Here is a 16,196-nt window from a genome sequence, read left to right as displayed (position 1 = left end):
ACGACTCTCAACCAGTTTCTAACTTTTAGCTCCTTTAATCTAAATTAAGGCAGAGGAATGATTACAGAGATCAGCGCTGAGGCTCCCGTCTCGGACCGTCGCCGTCTGTTAGAGGATGACGAAGAGCCTCGATAGAAGGTCACATGTAGTTTTTATATCTGACACTCCAATGCAATGGATGTTCCCTCCCTCAGTGATTATCTGTAGACTATGTGTCACCATTGTGGTGTCTATCTGTTAGATAGCCAGGAGATTCTTGGACCCAAGCAAGGCTCCTGAATGTAGTTTTCTTTGCATACAGTTTTGGTCATGGCATGGATTTCTTCAGCCACATGCGATGTTCGCTGGCTTATCAGAGTGTCATGAACAGCTGGTTTGTAGTGCACCGCCTGTGCCAAATCTATAGATTTTTTCTGAAGAAGTGAAGAAAACCTTTTGGTGACGCCAAGCAGCCTTTTGAACACCACTAACAGATAGATTACGTGGAATTTGGAAAGTTTTGAATGCAATCCTACTGCTGTTGGTGAGCTCAACTGACAAGACCAACGGGTGTTAGATATTTGCACAAGCTCCCCTTTCCCAATATGCAGTTCTTTCTGAATGGCAGCAAACTGGTGATGGTTAACAACAGACACACTAAAAAAAGTGTAGAGCCTATCGAGTAGATCAAAAAACTCAATGGCCTCAGGAATAGCTTTGCAGGCGTGGCAAAGGACAAGGTTAAGGTCATGTGCATAGCAATGCACATAGATAGCCTCGGGATGATTTTTCCTGAGACGAGCTTGCACCCCCCCGCATTAATTCACTCATAACTGCAGCGCCATCGAATGTTTGGGCAACAACTTTCAGATTAGAAATGTTGGTAGACACAAGCACTGTCTCTGCATTGTAGCCTTCCAATTTCTTTAGACCCAAGAATCTTTCTTTTATTTTACCGTCCTGCTGAACATAACGAATACACACAGCAAGCTGTTTCGGGGCGCCCATCCCTGGCTTCATCCGCCATTACAGCATAGATCTTTGATTCTTTAACTTCCTGAATTATTAGGTTGGTGACTTCTGTGGAGCAACTAGTAATAAGCTCATTTTGAGAGAAGGATGAAAGCTATGTGGTGTTATCAGGAGTCTTGTATTTCTGTAAGAAGGGATCAAACTTTTGCAACAGTTTCATACACTCTAGAAAGTTTCCTTGATTGGAACTACCTTCTACTTCACTGTGACCACGGAGAGGAATGCCCTGTTTTGTTAAAGAGGTGATAACTGAAACAACGCGGCAGAGATATCCTCTTCTCTCACTAATTTCATTTGCACATGCAGTTTGAAGCTGATCGACTATATTACCATGAATCTTGCTGGCTTCGTAGCTCATCCATGTTGTCATGGAGACCTTGTGTAAAGAGGTCTTTTCATGGTCTCTAAAGGAATCCAGAGACCTCTTCCAATTGCTGAAGCCAGTAGAAACTAAACCATCTTTATTAAGCCTGCATAGCTGCTTGCTAAACAATCTGCAGCAGAAGCAGAATGCCGAGTTTTAGCTAACTGAATATTTTCTAGCCAGTTAAACATGTTATACCAACTCCTCTGAAAGGATCTTCTTTGTAGTCCAAAGTGTTTTAAAGGAAACGTGACATCCTTCACTTGCTTTGCCCCTGTTTCAATGCTCCTTAGATCTGTCACATCAATAACCTCTCCAGGCTGTCCCTCATCTTTCTTTCCTGGCATATCTGTGAAACAATTATGAGAGAAAAAGTTCAACTCTAAAATTTGCTGAATCTCAACAACAGATAACAACACTATCAGCTGTCCAATGATCTGAAAATAATTCCACACACACCAAGACAACAGTATTCTTCACTATTCTGTGTCTATTTCTCACCTTGTTCTTTCTGCTCTTTGTGGAGATATATTAGGTGTGTGCATTAATTATTATTATGTTCATAACCAGTGTGTTATAAAATGTATAACCTGTGTGTGAGTATAAGACATTGTGGCCTGCAGAAGTGTTGTTGCACAAACTTGGCCTTGAGTGTGAAGTAGAGAAAGACTGTAGAACTGTAATGGTGGGAAAAGGATGGGACAAGATTAACGGCTCGGTACTCCCTTCTCATATCAGCAGAAAAGCAGAGTGCAGGTGCAGGAAAAGTAAGCAGGATAATAGCTGCCCAAATATGGTAAGCCGGAAGAGTCTGTATGAAATCATATGTATGAAAAAAACTGTGGATAGGGCCTATTTTCATGTGTGTTTCAATAAAAGCAATGGCCCCAGTGAGAAGCTTCGAAGTCGTCTCGGTGTGTGTTGTGTTACCACATGCGAGAGCTTCCCTGGTCCAGGTATTTGAATAACATACAGCTGTCTCCGTGTGATTTATTATAATGTCTTCTGAATGAATTCTTTCAGCTTAGGTGAATAAACGAACACGCAGAACACCCCTTGGGAGGGTGCTTCAACATCTTGTATAGTCTCTCTCTCTTTTTTCATTTTCATTGCTCCCTCTTTCTTCTGATTATTAGAAAATATGTTGTGATTAATTACTGAATGTCCTCTATGGTAAAATACAAGCACACAAAATCTGAGTGGCCTCAACTCCGATCATCTGACATCCTTCTCACCTGCTTCCTGTTCTGTTTCCCTCTCAATTCTCCTGGCCTCTTCGCTTCCACTGTGTTCTAATAGTTGGAGAACAAAAAAATTAAGTAGAAAATAAAGCAAATAATATGTATACATACATACACATTTATACAGTTATACATATATATGGTGAAGACTTACAGGAAACGTTTGACTTTTGTCATTGCCAACAAAGGTTATGCTACAAAGTATTGAGTTGAACTTCTGTTATTGACCAAATACCTATTTTCCACCATAATTTCCAAATAAATTCTTTAAAAATCCTACAATGTGATTTCCTGGATTTTTTTTTTTTTCTCATTTTGTGTCTCATAGTTGAAGTGTAGCTATGATGAAAATTACAGACCTCTCTCATCTTTCTAAGTAGTAGGACTTGCACAATCAGTGGCATGGCATCCTGGCCGGAAATACAACAACACACACACACACACACACTCTTGTTTTGCTATATGTAGTGAGGACAATCTGTTGACTCCCATTGACTTCCATTGATTTTCAGTCATTTTCAACCCTTTCTATGCCCTAACCCTGACAATAACCCTAAACCTAACCATTACCAGTGCTTACCTAACCCTAACCTTAACCTAAACTCAATTCACATCTTAGTCCTAAACCTAACCGTTAGCAAAATAGGTCGTGAGGACCAGCAAAATGTCCTCACTTTGGTACAAACGGTCCTCAATTTGATGGTGAAATCGGGAAAATGGTTCTCACTGTGATGCCAAGACAGGAACACACACACACACACACACACACACACACACACACACGTTAGATGTAAACACATATATGTGTTTAAAAATTACTATATTAATCACCTACTACAGATGAACATATTTTGCTTTAATTTGTTTTGTATGATGTAGCTGGCACCGACAACTAGCTTACCTTTCTTCTTCTGCCGATTCACCAGAAGCGTGCGCGCGTACGCCTACTCGCACTGGTGACGTCTTCCCCGCCAGTGATGGGGTCACGAGCAGTGGGCAATGCCCCTCTGACAGTGGAATTCGGGGCTTCCGTCCTGCCACTTTTGGTCCGCTTTAAACGGACCCCCCGTTTCCCCCGTTAGTCCAAACAACCGGACCGAGACCCACTTTTTGAGGTGCTCGGTCCACTTCCAAACGGACTCTGGTGCGGTTCGCTTATGTACTGAATACAAACCGGCCCTGATCTAAACTAACTACAGAAAACGTACATCTTTTTGGACTTAACAAGACACCGTAGCCGGTAGCAACGGTGTAGTTGTACTAAAATCATACCTGATCAGCTGTATGTTGCTTAGCAACGCTACAGGCATGTTGTGGAACAAGGGTCATGCATTTTCAGACGCCGTTCCAAAATTATAAATAGAACTTCGCAAAATATGTGTTGAATGTGCTGCTCTTGACTCACAATGGTATTTCAGCTGTAATAACAGCACAAATATGCGGATCAGTTACTGCACGCACCACGTCTACAGTTGTTTTCCTAAATTTACGGGTCTGTGCTCTGTCACGCCCCTGTCATTTCTGTCCAATGGGAGCAATGATCGTGACCCGCGTGGCTTTGTTTACAAGTAATAGTTCACTTGCAAAAAGTACAATGTGAAAACAAACCGCACCACACCAATAAAATAAAGTCTGCTTTTGGTCCGGACCACACAAGCGGACTAAAGGATTTTCCTGGTGTGAATCCACCCTAACATTCATGTTGACACTGAAAATGATAACCTAAATATAGCCTTTAATGCTATCTTGGACTCAATTGGCTTTGCTCTAAACATTAGCGAACCTACCCACATTTGTCTTCATTCTCTGGATTTTGTGCTGACATGTGGCATTGAGTGAAATAACAATATTCCATCATAACCTTGTCCTGTCTGAGCATTTTAATAACCACTGGGTTTAATGTAACTGAGTTCTCTAGACCTGAAAGAGAATTTCATTATTGTAGATCATTATCAGCAAGGTGGCACTGTTGCCTTGCAGCAAGAAGGTCCAGGGTTCAATTCCCAGCATTTTCTGCATGGAGTTTGCATGTTCTCCCCGTGCATGTGTGGGTTCTCTCCAGCTTCCAAAATATGACCGTTAGGTTAACTGGTTTCTTTAAATATCCCTTAGGTATGAGTGTGCGCATGGTTGTTTGTCCTGCGATGGACTGGCGATCAGTCCAGGGTGGACCCCGCCTCCCGCCCATAGACTGCTGGAGATAGGAACCAGCTTCCCCACAACCCACTATGGAAGAAATGGTAGAAAATGACTGACTGACTATATATATCATTGTCAAACAATGCTGTAACAATGAAGAATCTGTTCCATTTTTTTTAATTTCCCCATTATCACAGAAAAACACAGATGAGCGCAATAATTTTGTTTCTTCCTCTTCCCAAATTGATTATTTTGTTCATAGTGTTACTTCCTGCGTTGTGCTTTAGACAATGTAGCCCCCCCTGAAAAAGAAGGTAATTATTCATAGGAGGCTAGCTCCCTGGTTTAATTCAGGGCCACTTACTTTCAAGCACAATGTTAGAACATTTGAGAGAAAATGCCGCTCTACACATTTAATCTGCTCCTACGTAATCTGGAAAAATAGCCTACTGTTGTATAAAAAGATACTTCCCCAAGCTACAAACCTTATTTCACATCATTAATAGAAGAGGATGAGAATAATCCTAGATTTCCTTTTAGTATAGTTGCTATATTAACACAGAGTCATAGCTCTGTTGAGCCATACATTCCCCCAGCTCTCAGCGGTCATGACTTTATGGGATTCTTTTTAACTAAAATTGATTCCATCAAAAATAAAATCATTGACATACTCCTGAACATGATTACTTCATCCTCAGTAAGTGAGACAGCATTGGAGGTAACTGTAGAACCTGATCTGTGTTTGGCACCAGCGTCCCTGTGACCCACTATGGAAGAAGCGGTATGAAAAATGATTGACTGACTGACTAAACATTCAACCTGTATGTTAGACCCAATCCCAACCAAATTATTTAAGGAAGTGTTCCCTCTGATTACCAGCACCATTTTAGATATGATTAATTTATCTTTAGTAAATGGATATGTACCACAAGCTTTTAAGGTAGCTGTAATTAAACCTTTACTTAAAAAACCTTTGCTTAAACAAGATGATTTACTAAATTACAGACCTATATCCAATCTTCCGTTTTTATCTAAAATTCTTGAGGAAATAGTTGCTAATCTATTGTGAGGATTTAGACAGTAAGGATCTGTTTGAAGAGTTTCAGTCAGGCTTCAGAGCTCATCATAGCACTGAAACAGCTCTGCTGAAAGTCACTAATGATATTCTTATGGCCTCAGATAATGGACTTATGTCTGTTCTGGTCCTGTTAGATCTCAGTGCTGCATTTGATACAGTCGATCACAATATTCTCTTAGAAAGGCTGGAATATGCTGTAGGGATCGGGGGAACAGCGCTAGGCTGGTTTAAATCTTATTTGTCTGACAGATTCCAGTTTGTTCATGTAAATGATAAATCATCTTTAAACTCCAGGGTTAATTGGCATTATATAAATAAAACTGATTTGGATTGAACTGAATTAAAAACTGCAGGTCCTGAGAGCTACCTGTGCTCTAGGCTTATGCTGAGGTACTGGCATCTTTAACACCTCCAGTCAAGCAGTCGTCCCAAGATGCTTCAAGACCTTAACAGTTTTACCAATATAAAACTAATCTTGTGTCATGCCTAAATTACTATCCCCCTGTCACACTGACCCCTTAAATATTGAAGTGTTATCAGTAGCTTGTTAAAACACACATCCCAGCCTACAGTACCTTATCTGTATCAGTCTGGACAAAAAGAAAAGACACTTAGGGCAGAATTTTGTACAGTGTGTTGCTCTGGGTTTATACCATAATTCCTCAGAGATTGATAGAGAAACTGTTCCTGCTTGGACTGAACAGTGCCACCTATCTCTGGAATCTTGACCCAGTCTGCAATTTATAAAAACGAATCACTGGGAAACCTCAAGGCTGTGCACTCAGCTGATTTCAGTTCACACTGTAAACTACGGTTGCCGGGTATGTGAAAACCAACATTACAATACCTGAAAAAACTTTACATTTGAAAAAACACATTTAAATTTGGCTGCATGGTGACGCAGTTGGCAGCAAGAAGGTCCTGGGTTTGACTCTTTGTGCATGGAGTTTGCATGTTCTCCCCGTGCACGCGTGGGTTCTCACTGAGTATTCCAGCTTCCAAAAATTTGACTGTTAGGTTGATTGGTCTCTCTAAATTGCCCTTAGGTGTGAATGAGTGTGTGCATGGTTGTTTGTCCTGTATATCTCTGTTGCCCTGCGATGGATTGGTGACCTGTCCAGGCTGTACCCTCCCTCTCGCCAATTGACTGCTGTAGACAGGCACCAGCTTCCACGTGACCCATTATGGAATAAGCGGGATGGAAGATGAATTAATGAATGACATTTAAATTTTAGAAAACAAATTTACATTTGAGAAAACACTTTAACAACACACGAAACACTTTTACAAGTCCCAAAACACATTTACAAATGACAAAATCTTACGGAAAGGGAATGTACCAACTCCGACGCTGACCCGGAAGTGGTAACTGGAGCGCTCATGGTAATCCAAGATGGACAGCAATCGATTTGTGTTTGCCCCGTTTTCGGAACTACTCCTTCAGTTGTTTAGATACTGGACTGCAATAGGTGTTCCTGTTGCATTTAGTCATCCTTAAAACACATTACAAGTGCTAATAGATCACAAAGGATCGGACAATAAAACATGATATCATGAATATATTTGGCAATTTTATAAAAGATGGATGGAAATGTCTAAAATTGATAGGCTTTAATTTTTAAATTCCACACCAGATCTTGATGAAATTCGATGAGTGAAATCTCGAACTGTTCTCTTGTCATCCTGAAGTGAGAGCAATCACTGGAAACAAACCATTTTGTTGTAATAAACACAGACATTTTGAGAAAATAAACTTAAAATGACTTTTAAGTTCTTTATATTTGAAATTCCACATCAGATATTTGTGACTTTTGGAGGTGTTCTTCTGTCTACCTGAAGTGCGAGTAATCACTGGAAACAATCCGTTATCTTGTTATAAACACAGTAATGTGTAAAATGTCTTATTTTTAATGTCTTTATTTTTAATTTTGAAATTTTACATCAGATGTGGGTGAAATTTGATGAGTGACACCTGGATGTGTTCTGTCAATGTCAAGTGAGACTGGCCACCAGAAACAATTTTGTTTTCATAAGTGTGGAAGCATAGGAAGTATATAAACGGACATTCACAAATAATGAACACACAAATTCACACATAAGACAGTGACAAAAACTAAAATGTAATTTCTACATTTTCGCGGGTGGAATTTTAACTAATATAAATAACACCAACAATGATATTAATCACCACGAGTTTATTTAAAAAGTATTGCTTTTACTAAGATCTCAGCAAGCGCCACTGCCGTGATTCAACAAAACTGCGTGAGGGCTGCTTTGACTGTCATTGTTGAAGTGGAGGCAGCTGGCATGACTGCAGTAAAACAGAGGCAGTCGCCATGGCAGCTGGTCTGGCACCCTCTGGCATCCGGTCAGGGACTCCACAGAGTGCAAGCTTGTTTTTAAATAATTAATTTTATTTTCTGTGAGTAACAATTCACAGTAAGCATTCATGATCTATAATAAACCGACTGTTTGTAGAATGTCTTTTCATCATCCTTTCAGGAGGAGACAGGGATTGTCCCCTCTTGTTTTGCCTGTATTGAACATTACTTCATAACTGGTGACACGGGGTCAAAATATGCCCAAATGCGGGCTGTGTTTATGAGAAACTTATACTAAATATTTGGGCTACTTTTCTCCCAGAACCCACGTGAACTTATGCTCTCGGAAGCCGTAGCCGTAGCTGGGCCGGGCTGGCTGCAGTGCAGTGTAAGTGGCTTTCTGTAGCACAACCGCACCGCAGCTGCACCACGTTCAGTGTTAGCCCGGCGTTACTGCTCGTCTGGGACCCTAAGGCACCCTCCGGTGGCGGGAATACCATTTCTAGTTGATACTGCCACAAATTGAGCTTGCTGTCTGTCAGATTCTGAGGACCGACCACATGAAAAACAAAACTGAGTTAATTTAATCATATGTGTGCCACAAAACAGGCAAAACGCCACTCGATTGCTGTCCATCTTGGGTTACCCTGAGCGCTCCCGTTATCACTTCAGGGTCACCCTTTCCGTAAGATTTTGTGATTTCTTAATGTGTTTCATATGTTGTTAAAGTGTTTTCTGAAATGTAAATGTGTTTTCCAAAATTGAAATGTGTTCTCAAATGTAAATTAGTTTTTCTTTTCAATTGAAAATTTGTTTACTCACATGTAAATTTGTCACAGGCTTTGTAAAAATGTTTCAGATAATGTGTGGTTTTCACCTCCCGGCTACCGTAGTAAACTTGACTTTGCATCCACACATGAGAAAACCTGATCACGTAATTTGAACATGATACCACAGTAGGAGAACTCTTTCATAGGAAGGAGGATTCTCTACAAGGATGAAATTAAGCAAATGCAGAGCTGACACAGAAATAACAACGTAGGTTTGCTTCAACAATTGAAGGAAATAGTCATTGATTTCTGGAGGTCACGACCCAAGCACACATTACACCAGAAGATAGTAAGTAGATCTGAGAGGGTCATTGGAGTGTCTGCTACAGGGTGAGAACTGCTACAAGTCTAACTTAACAGAAGGTTTGTGCATTGACCCTCTAATAAGCTAAGACAGTAAAAGTCAGGAGGCAGAGAGCATGCCTTGTAGAAATGTCTGGCAGCATTACCAACACTAGTAGGAATTTGTTAGTGGTGGGAGTGTGGGTCGGTACGAGGCTCTGTGATTGTGTCTTACATTACCCAAAGCATACAAACGTAACAGCTAAACCGTGTTTGAATCAGTTGATATGTGATGGAACCCATATATATTGTATGTTCTTCCCACTCAATGTTGCAAAGAGTATGAAAAACCACAGACTCATTGTGCCCTAAGAGTTAATTTAGACTATGTCAGCTGACTTCAAGATAAAAGACTCCGGCTTTTAGATGTTATGCTGTTGAGGATGATGTCATGCTTGTTTGACAAGATAGGTTTTTGTTTCCTTCTGTTGACACCATGCCTAAGAGTGATAATAAAAGACAGAAGGATCGCATTACCTGCTTTTCCATTGAAACAGGAAACTGATTTAATCTGAAGATCATGGAATGAAGGGCAACTTGTTTTAGAGAGAAAACAGAGACAGATACCTCTCATCATTCCCTCTGAGCTCTGTTAACAGTCAGCTATCCAGGTGGCTGGACCTATTCCAAGACCACACAAGCACGGCAGCTGTTTCTGTTACTATTTTCAAAGTCTTACTGCAGGCTAAGGTTAATGTACAGCACAGGAAAAAGATGAATAATAATTCTAATCATCATAATAACTTTATTGCTCACAGAGAAAATGTGGGTATCAAGTCGCAACAAAAATGTAACTACAGGTAACTACAGATTCAGGCATCCCTACATATAGCTGCCAACTTCAAACTGTGGCATAAGCAATGATCTTATGCAGAGTCAGCATTCATAGGGTGACAGTAAGCAGTGCAAAATTTAAACCCTGAACTTTTATTTGCACAGTTTTTCCATTTCTTGTAACTAGTCTGCTGTTGCCTTTTATTAACTGATTTACATGCATGTTTTGTACATTTGTTTAAAATGATCTTACCTAGTTGCACATTAGTTTTAATCTAAGCATGCTTAGCGCTATATTTTTCTCATGTTGCAAATCTGCCCTTACTGCACTGTCTTTTATTCTTACTTTCTGTCTTTATATTTTTATGCTTGTGTGAATTTGGATGCTTCCATTTGCCTTTCACTTTGCTGCTGGTACACATGAATATTCCCACTGGGGGACAATATCAAATATTTATTTTCTATTCTATCGTATTCTATTGTATTCTATTATATTCTATTCTAATTCCAATTCTAATTCTAGTTCTAATTCTGTTTTTCTAATTCTGACATTTCCATGTCTGCACAGATAAATATCTGTTTTAACCATGTTTCCACCTGAATATTTGTCAGATTGATTTTCTTAATGATGAGTTCTAGCAGATGTGTCTTTGCTACATATAAAGTAGGTAAGGACACACTCCTGTAAACATTTCCTCATAGCAAATACTTGACTAACAACTGTCCAACCAGTTTTCTGAGATTCATTTTATAATGACAGCTGACCAAAGAATCTTGTGCATTTTGTGGCAGAATGTCTTTCAGTTCTGAGGAAGTTGTGACTTTGTTGCCAGCAGGAGCTTTGCTTCCTTTTTGTCTGGACTATAAATGCTGAAGAGTCAAAGTCATGAACTGGAGATGAATCGTTCACCTTCTAAAGGTAAGTTGTGTTATTTTTGACAACTGCATTGTGGAAAAACTAGATTAGTAGACATTGTTAATGCCAAAGTACTTTGACCCTTCAAAAAACATTGTTTTGATTCACTGGAAAACAAATAATTGAAATTAATGTTCACAGGAATACATTTACAGAAACAACTAATCAGTGATGAAATATTGTTTATGACATGCACAGTGGTGTCTTCAGTAGATGTTTTATAATAAGTATCAGTTTCTGCTTAAATCAATAAAGACCAAGCATAAAGAAATGCAACAATAATTTTTACATTAGGAAAACTAAAATAACAGTACAACAATTTTTATCTTCTTAACAAACCCAACCAATAAAATTAGCCGGGTTAACATTAATTTCAACCTTAAATTATAGATGGTTTGATTTATTGGTTAATTTGACTCTGGTTTCTGTTGCCTTTTATTAAAAGATTGTTTTTTTTCTTTCTTAAAAAATAATATTTTGGAATATCATCTAAAACAGGTTGTTTATAAGCGGATCTGGACTACATCTGATCAAGTTTACTTTTGTTTAACAGTGAGATTTGTTGCGTGTAAACATATCTTCTCTTTTTTATTTATTTGCCGCACTGATTTTCTCATTTATTTATATAGTTTTAAAACATGAATCTACAGAATTTACAGATATCAATATCTTGACAGATTTCAGCTAAATACTTAACCTGCATGTTATCAATACAAAAGGTCTACTAAAGGTCATGTTTCTAACAGAAAAAAAAAAAAAAACACAAAAAGTTGCATTTGTTGTTTTATCTTACAATGAACTAGTTTCTTAAACCACCTTAAATAAAATAATTTGTTATAAAATCATACAAGTATTGATGTATTAATAACATTGATAATATTAAATATCCATTTAAATACTTTTTTTCCTGTGTATTAAATCTCTTTCCCTAAAGAAAAACAAACCAAGAAACATGTAAAATTATGACTTATAGATGTTTGACCTGTAAAGAAATCTGTAGCCATTGTTGTATGTGTAAGAATGATGAAGTCTGAGGTTATACAATTTGTTAGCCCATCATAGTTGAGCTCCATTCTATGAGAAGCATAAAGATGTAACTTGAAAAAACAAAGTCCAATTTTTGGTTGAATAAGAACAGAAATACCCAAATGGAGATCCTTACAGTAATGCTCTGAAATGATTTGATCATTTAAAGCCTAAAGACGTAAAATTGGAATGAAGTTGATAAATATCTTCTCTTTGCCCTATTTACAGATGGATACAAGTCTTAAAGAGTTCTTAGTGTCTATCGTTGAAAGCCTACCCGTCTCCTCAGGTAAATGTCTGCGGGGTTTGTCAGTTTTAATGGTTTAGCCCCTCTCTTGTAAGAAACATTTAACTTTAGCCATTACAGGGGTTGGACAATGAAACTGAAACACCTGTCATTTTAGTGTGGGAGGTTTCATGGCTAAATTGGACCAGCCTGGTAGCCAGTCTTCATTGATTGCACATTGCACCAGTAAGAGCAGAGTGTGAAGGTTCAATTAGCAGGGTAAGAGCACAGTTTTGCTCAAAATATTGAAATGCTCACAACATTATGGGTGACATACCAGAGTTCAAAAGAGGACAAATTGTTGGTGCACGTCTTGCTGGCACATCTTTGACCAAGACAGTAAGTCTTTGTGATGTATCAAGAGCCACGGTATCCAGGGTAATGTCAGCATACCACCAAGAAGGACGAACCACATCCAACAGGATTAACTGTGGACGCAAGAGGAAGCTGTCTGAAAGGGATGTTCAGGTGCTAACCCAGATTGTATCCAAAAAACATAAAACCACGGCTGCCCAAATCACGGCAGAATTATAGGTGCACCTCAACTCTCCTGTTTCCACCAGAACTGTCCGTCGGGAGCTCCACAGGGTCAATATACACGGCCGGGCTGCTATAACCAAACCTTTGGTCACTCATGTCAATGCCAAACGTCGGTTTCAATGGTGCAAGGAGCGCAAATCTTGGGCTGTGGACAATGTGAAACATGTATTGTTCTCTGATGAGTCCACCTTTACTCTTGTCCCCACATCCGGGAGAGTTACGGTGTGGAGAAGCCCCAAAGAAGCATACCACCCAGACTGTTGCATGCCCAGAGTGAAGCATGGGGGTGGATCAGTGATGGTTTGGGCTGCCATATCATGGCATTCCCTTGGCCCAATACTTGTGCTAGATGGGCGCATCACTGCCAAGGACTACCGAACCATTCTTGAGGACCATGTGCATCCAATGGTTCAAACATTGTATCCTGAAGGCGGTGCCGTGTATCAGGATGACAATGCACCAATACACACAGCAAGACTGGTGAAAGATTGGTTTGATGAACATGAAAGTGAAGTTGAACATCTCTCATGGCCTGCATAGTCACCAGATCTAAATATTATTGAGCCACTTTGGGGTGTTTTGGAGGAGCGAGTCAGGAAACGTTTTCCTCCACCAGTATCACGTAGTGACCTGGCCACTATCCTGCAAGAAGAATGGCTTAAAATCCCTCTGACCACTGTGCAGGACTTGTATATGTCATTCCCAAGACGAATTGACGCTGTATTGGCCACAAAAGGAGGCCCTACACCATACTAATAAATTATTGTGGTCTAAAACCAGGTGTTTCAGTTTCATTGTCAACCCCTGTATGTGTTCATTTAGAGCCTCCCCTATAACCACATCACAAAATCTTATTTGACTTAAATTCTAAGGACAAGGTTTATTCAAAAGGTCATAGCATTTTGTATGGGAACCAGATAAAATGAAGAGTTCATGTTTTATTACAGCTCAAATGGAAAAACATCAAATTCCAAATGATGTTGCTGGTTTTTCTGCCTTTTTCTGTTTTTAAATATATTAATATGGAGAACATCAACATTTCTTTTAACTAGTAGTTTTAAGGAATGTGGCTAATTGCATCATTTATATTATGTCGGGATGAATACTTGAGGAGTAACATTTAAATGGCAGGCGGTTCTCATTTAACACATGGTGGTGTAATTATTATTTCATTTTGATGGGATTTGGCCATTTTTTTAGGTTTTGAGCATAAAGAAAACACAAAACAGCAGTAGTGTTGGTAACAGAACCTATTTCAGAAGACAACATCTAGAGATATATGAGGTTCTTTCATATGCTCATATGCTATTTTTTTTTTGTACTGTAGTGTTCACTGCATAATTGATATAACTTGTATGTTGAGTAGATGGTGTGACATGCACCTCAATTGAGCAACAATTATTTCCTTTTTGCATTTCAGAAAAGGTTTGGTTTCTCCAACTCCAACACCTGATACTAATAAATGCTAAAACTTAAACAAAAATAAAATTAGCAACACTATCTGCCTCAAGGCTTAACCACCTAATATTTTCTAAAGTGTTTATGTTTATGTCCACTATTTCTGAGAATATTAGGATGATGTCAAGTAGAAATACATTTTTAAGCGGTTTAATTTTGTTAACCCTTCTTAACCACTTCTTGTTTTATCATTTCAGAGAAATCTTTGCCGGAATTCGTCCACGTTCTACTCCAGGATTTGTCTCCTGGTCTTCTTCCTGTGGGATGGGGTGTTACGTTTATATCCATTCTATCAGCCGTCTTTGTGGCGTATAAATGGAACAGAGCCAAAAACAGCAAGTTACAAAGTATTGCAAGAAGTTATATGAAAAAACACTGCCTGGCCAGAAAAAAAAGTTGTGACCTGAATTTAAGAAAGCAAATAGGTACGAGCCTACCATTGGATAATTACTGCATGGGTGATCATGTTTCAGCTGGCAACAAGTTATTTAACCCCAACTGGTGCAATGAGTTGCTTCTCATTTCTTAAATAACCCTGTTGAAAGACACATCCTGTGGTCATGGAAAAGATGTCAGTTTGTTTCAGACGGGCCAAATCATTGGCATGCATTAAGCAGAGAAAAAATCTCAGGAGATTTCAGAAACTACCAAAATTGGGTTAAGAACTGTCCAACGCCTTATTAAAACTGGAAGGATAGTGGGGACTCATCGTTTTTGAGGAAGAAATGTGGCAAACGTGGAAACAAATCCTGAATGATCATAATCGGCGATCACTTAAACGTTTGGTGAAATCAACTCCAGGCTACGTTTAATAGTGAAAGTAAGAGCATTCAACATGCACAATGCGAAGGGAACTCAAGGGATTGGGACTGAACAGCTGTTAAGAAAACCACTAATCAGTGAGGCTAACTGGAAAAGAAAAATGCTTTAGCTTGCTAGGGAGAATAAAGATTGGACTCTGGAGCGATGGAAGAACGTCATATTGTCTGATGAGTCCAGATTTACCCTGTTCCTGTGATGGACGCATCAGGGTAAGTAGAGAGGCAGGTGAAGTGATGCACCCATCATGCCTAGTGCCTACTGTACAAGCCTGTGGGGGCAGTGCTATGATCTGGGGTTGCTGCAGTTGGTCAGGTCTGGATTCAGCAACAGAGTGTTCAAAGAATGAGGTCAGCTGACTACCTGAATATCCTGAGTGACCAGGTTATTCCATCAATGGATTTTTTCTTCCCTGATGGCACGGGCATATTCCAAGATGACAATACCAGGATTCATCAGACTTGAATTGTGAAAGAGTGGTTCAGGGAGCAGGAGACATCATTCTCACACATGGATTGACCATCACAGACTCCAGACTTTAACCCCATTGATAATCTTTGGGATGTGCTGGAGAAGGCTTTGCGCAGCGGTCAGACTCTACCATCAACATTGCAAGATCTTGGTGACAAATTAATGCAACACTGGGTGGACACAAATCTTGTGACATTGCAGAAACTTGTCGAAACAATGTGACAGCGAATGTGTGCCATTGTCAAAGCTAAAGGCGGTCCAACGAAATATTAGCGTGTGTGACCTATTTTATTTTTTTGGTGGCGACTTTTGTTTGGCCAGGCAGTGTATAAAGCACATACCTAAATAAACTATTTGAAACTTGGAAAACACATTGTTAACTAAATTTATTGACATGAAATTTACGTTTCTGACAGACGTACATAAAGATGATGCAAACTACACCGCAGGAGGCAAAGAAATTGAGAATAACTATGTAAGTGGAAAGAATTTTCATGACCCGTTCTGAAGTCAACATTATAATAAAGGATGTGATTTTGGGACTCTATTGAAATATGAAAAAAAAAGCCAATTTACAACC

At 39.3% G+C, this 16,196-nt stretch overlaps 1 long non-coding RNA gene across 1 annotated transcript; it reads left to right on the top strand.

The window, feature by feature from the left end:
- Nucleotides 1-10,939: 10,939 nt before the first annotated feature.
- On the top strand, nt 10,940-14,667 carry LOC124880398. The gene is made up of 3 exons (XR_007041322.1): nt 10,940-11,019; nt 12,271-12,331; nt 14,524-14,667. It is a non-coding gene; the product is annotated as an uncharacterized LOC124880398 (long non-coding RNA).
- Nucleotides 14,668-16,196: the final 1,529 nt, after the last annotated feature.

Source organism: Girardinichthys multiradiatus, chromosome 14 (genome assembly GCF_021462225.1).
Source record: "Girardinichthys multiradiatus isolate DD_20200921_A chromosome 14, DD_fGirMul_XY1, whole genome shotgun sequence".
Lineage (NCBI taxonomy): Eukaryota > Metazoa > Chordata > Actinopteri > Cyprinodontiformes > Goodeidae > Girardinichthys > Girardinichthys multiradiatus.
The sequence above is the reverse complement of the archived record's forward strand: the minus strand, read 5'-3'. Positions and strand labels throughout refer to the sequence as shown.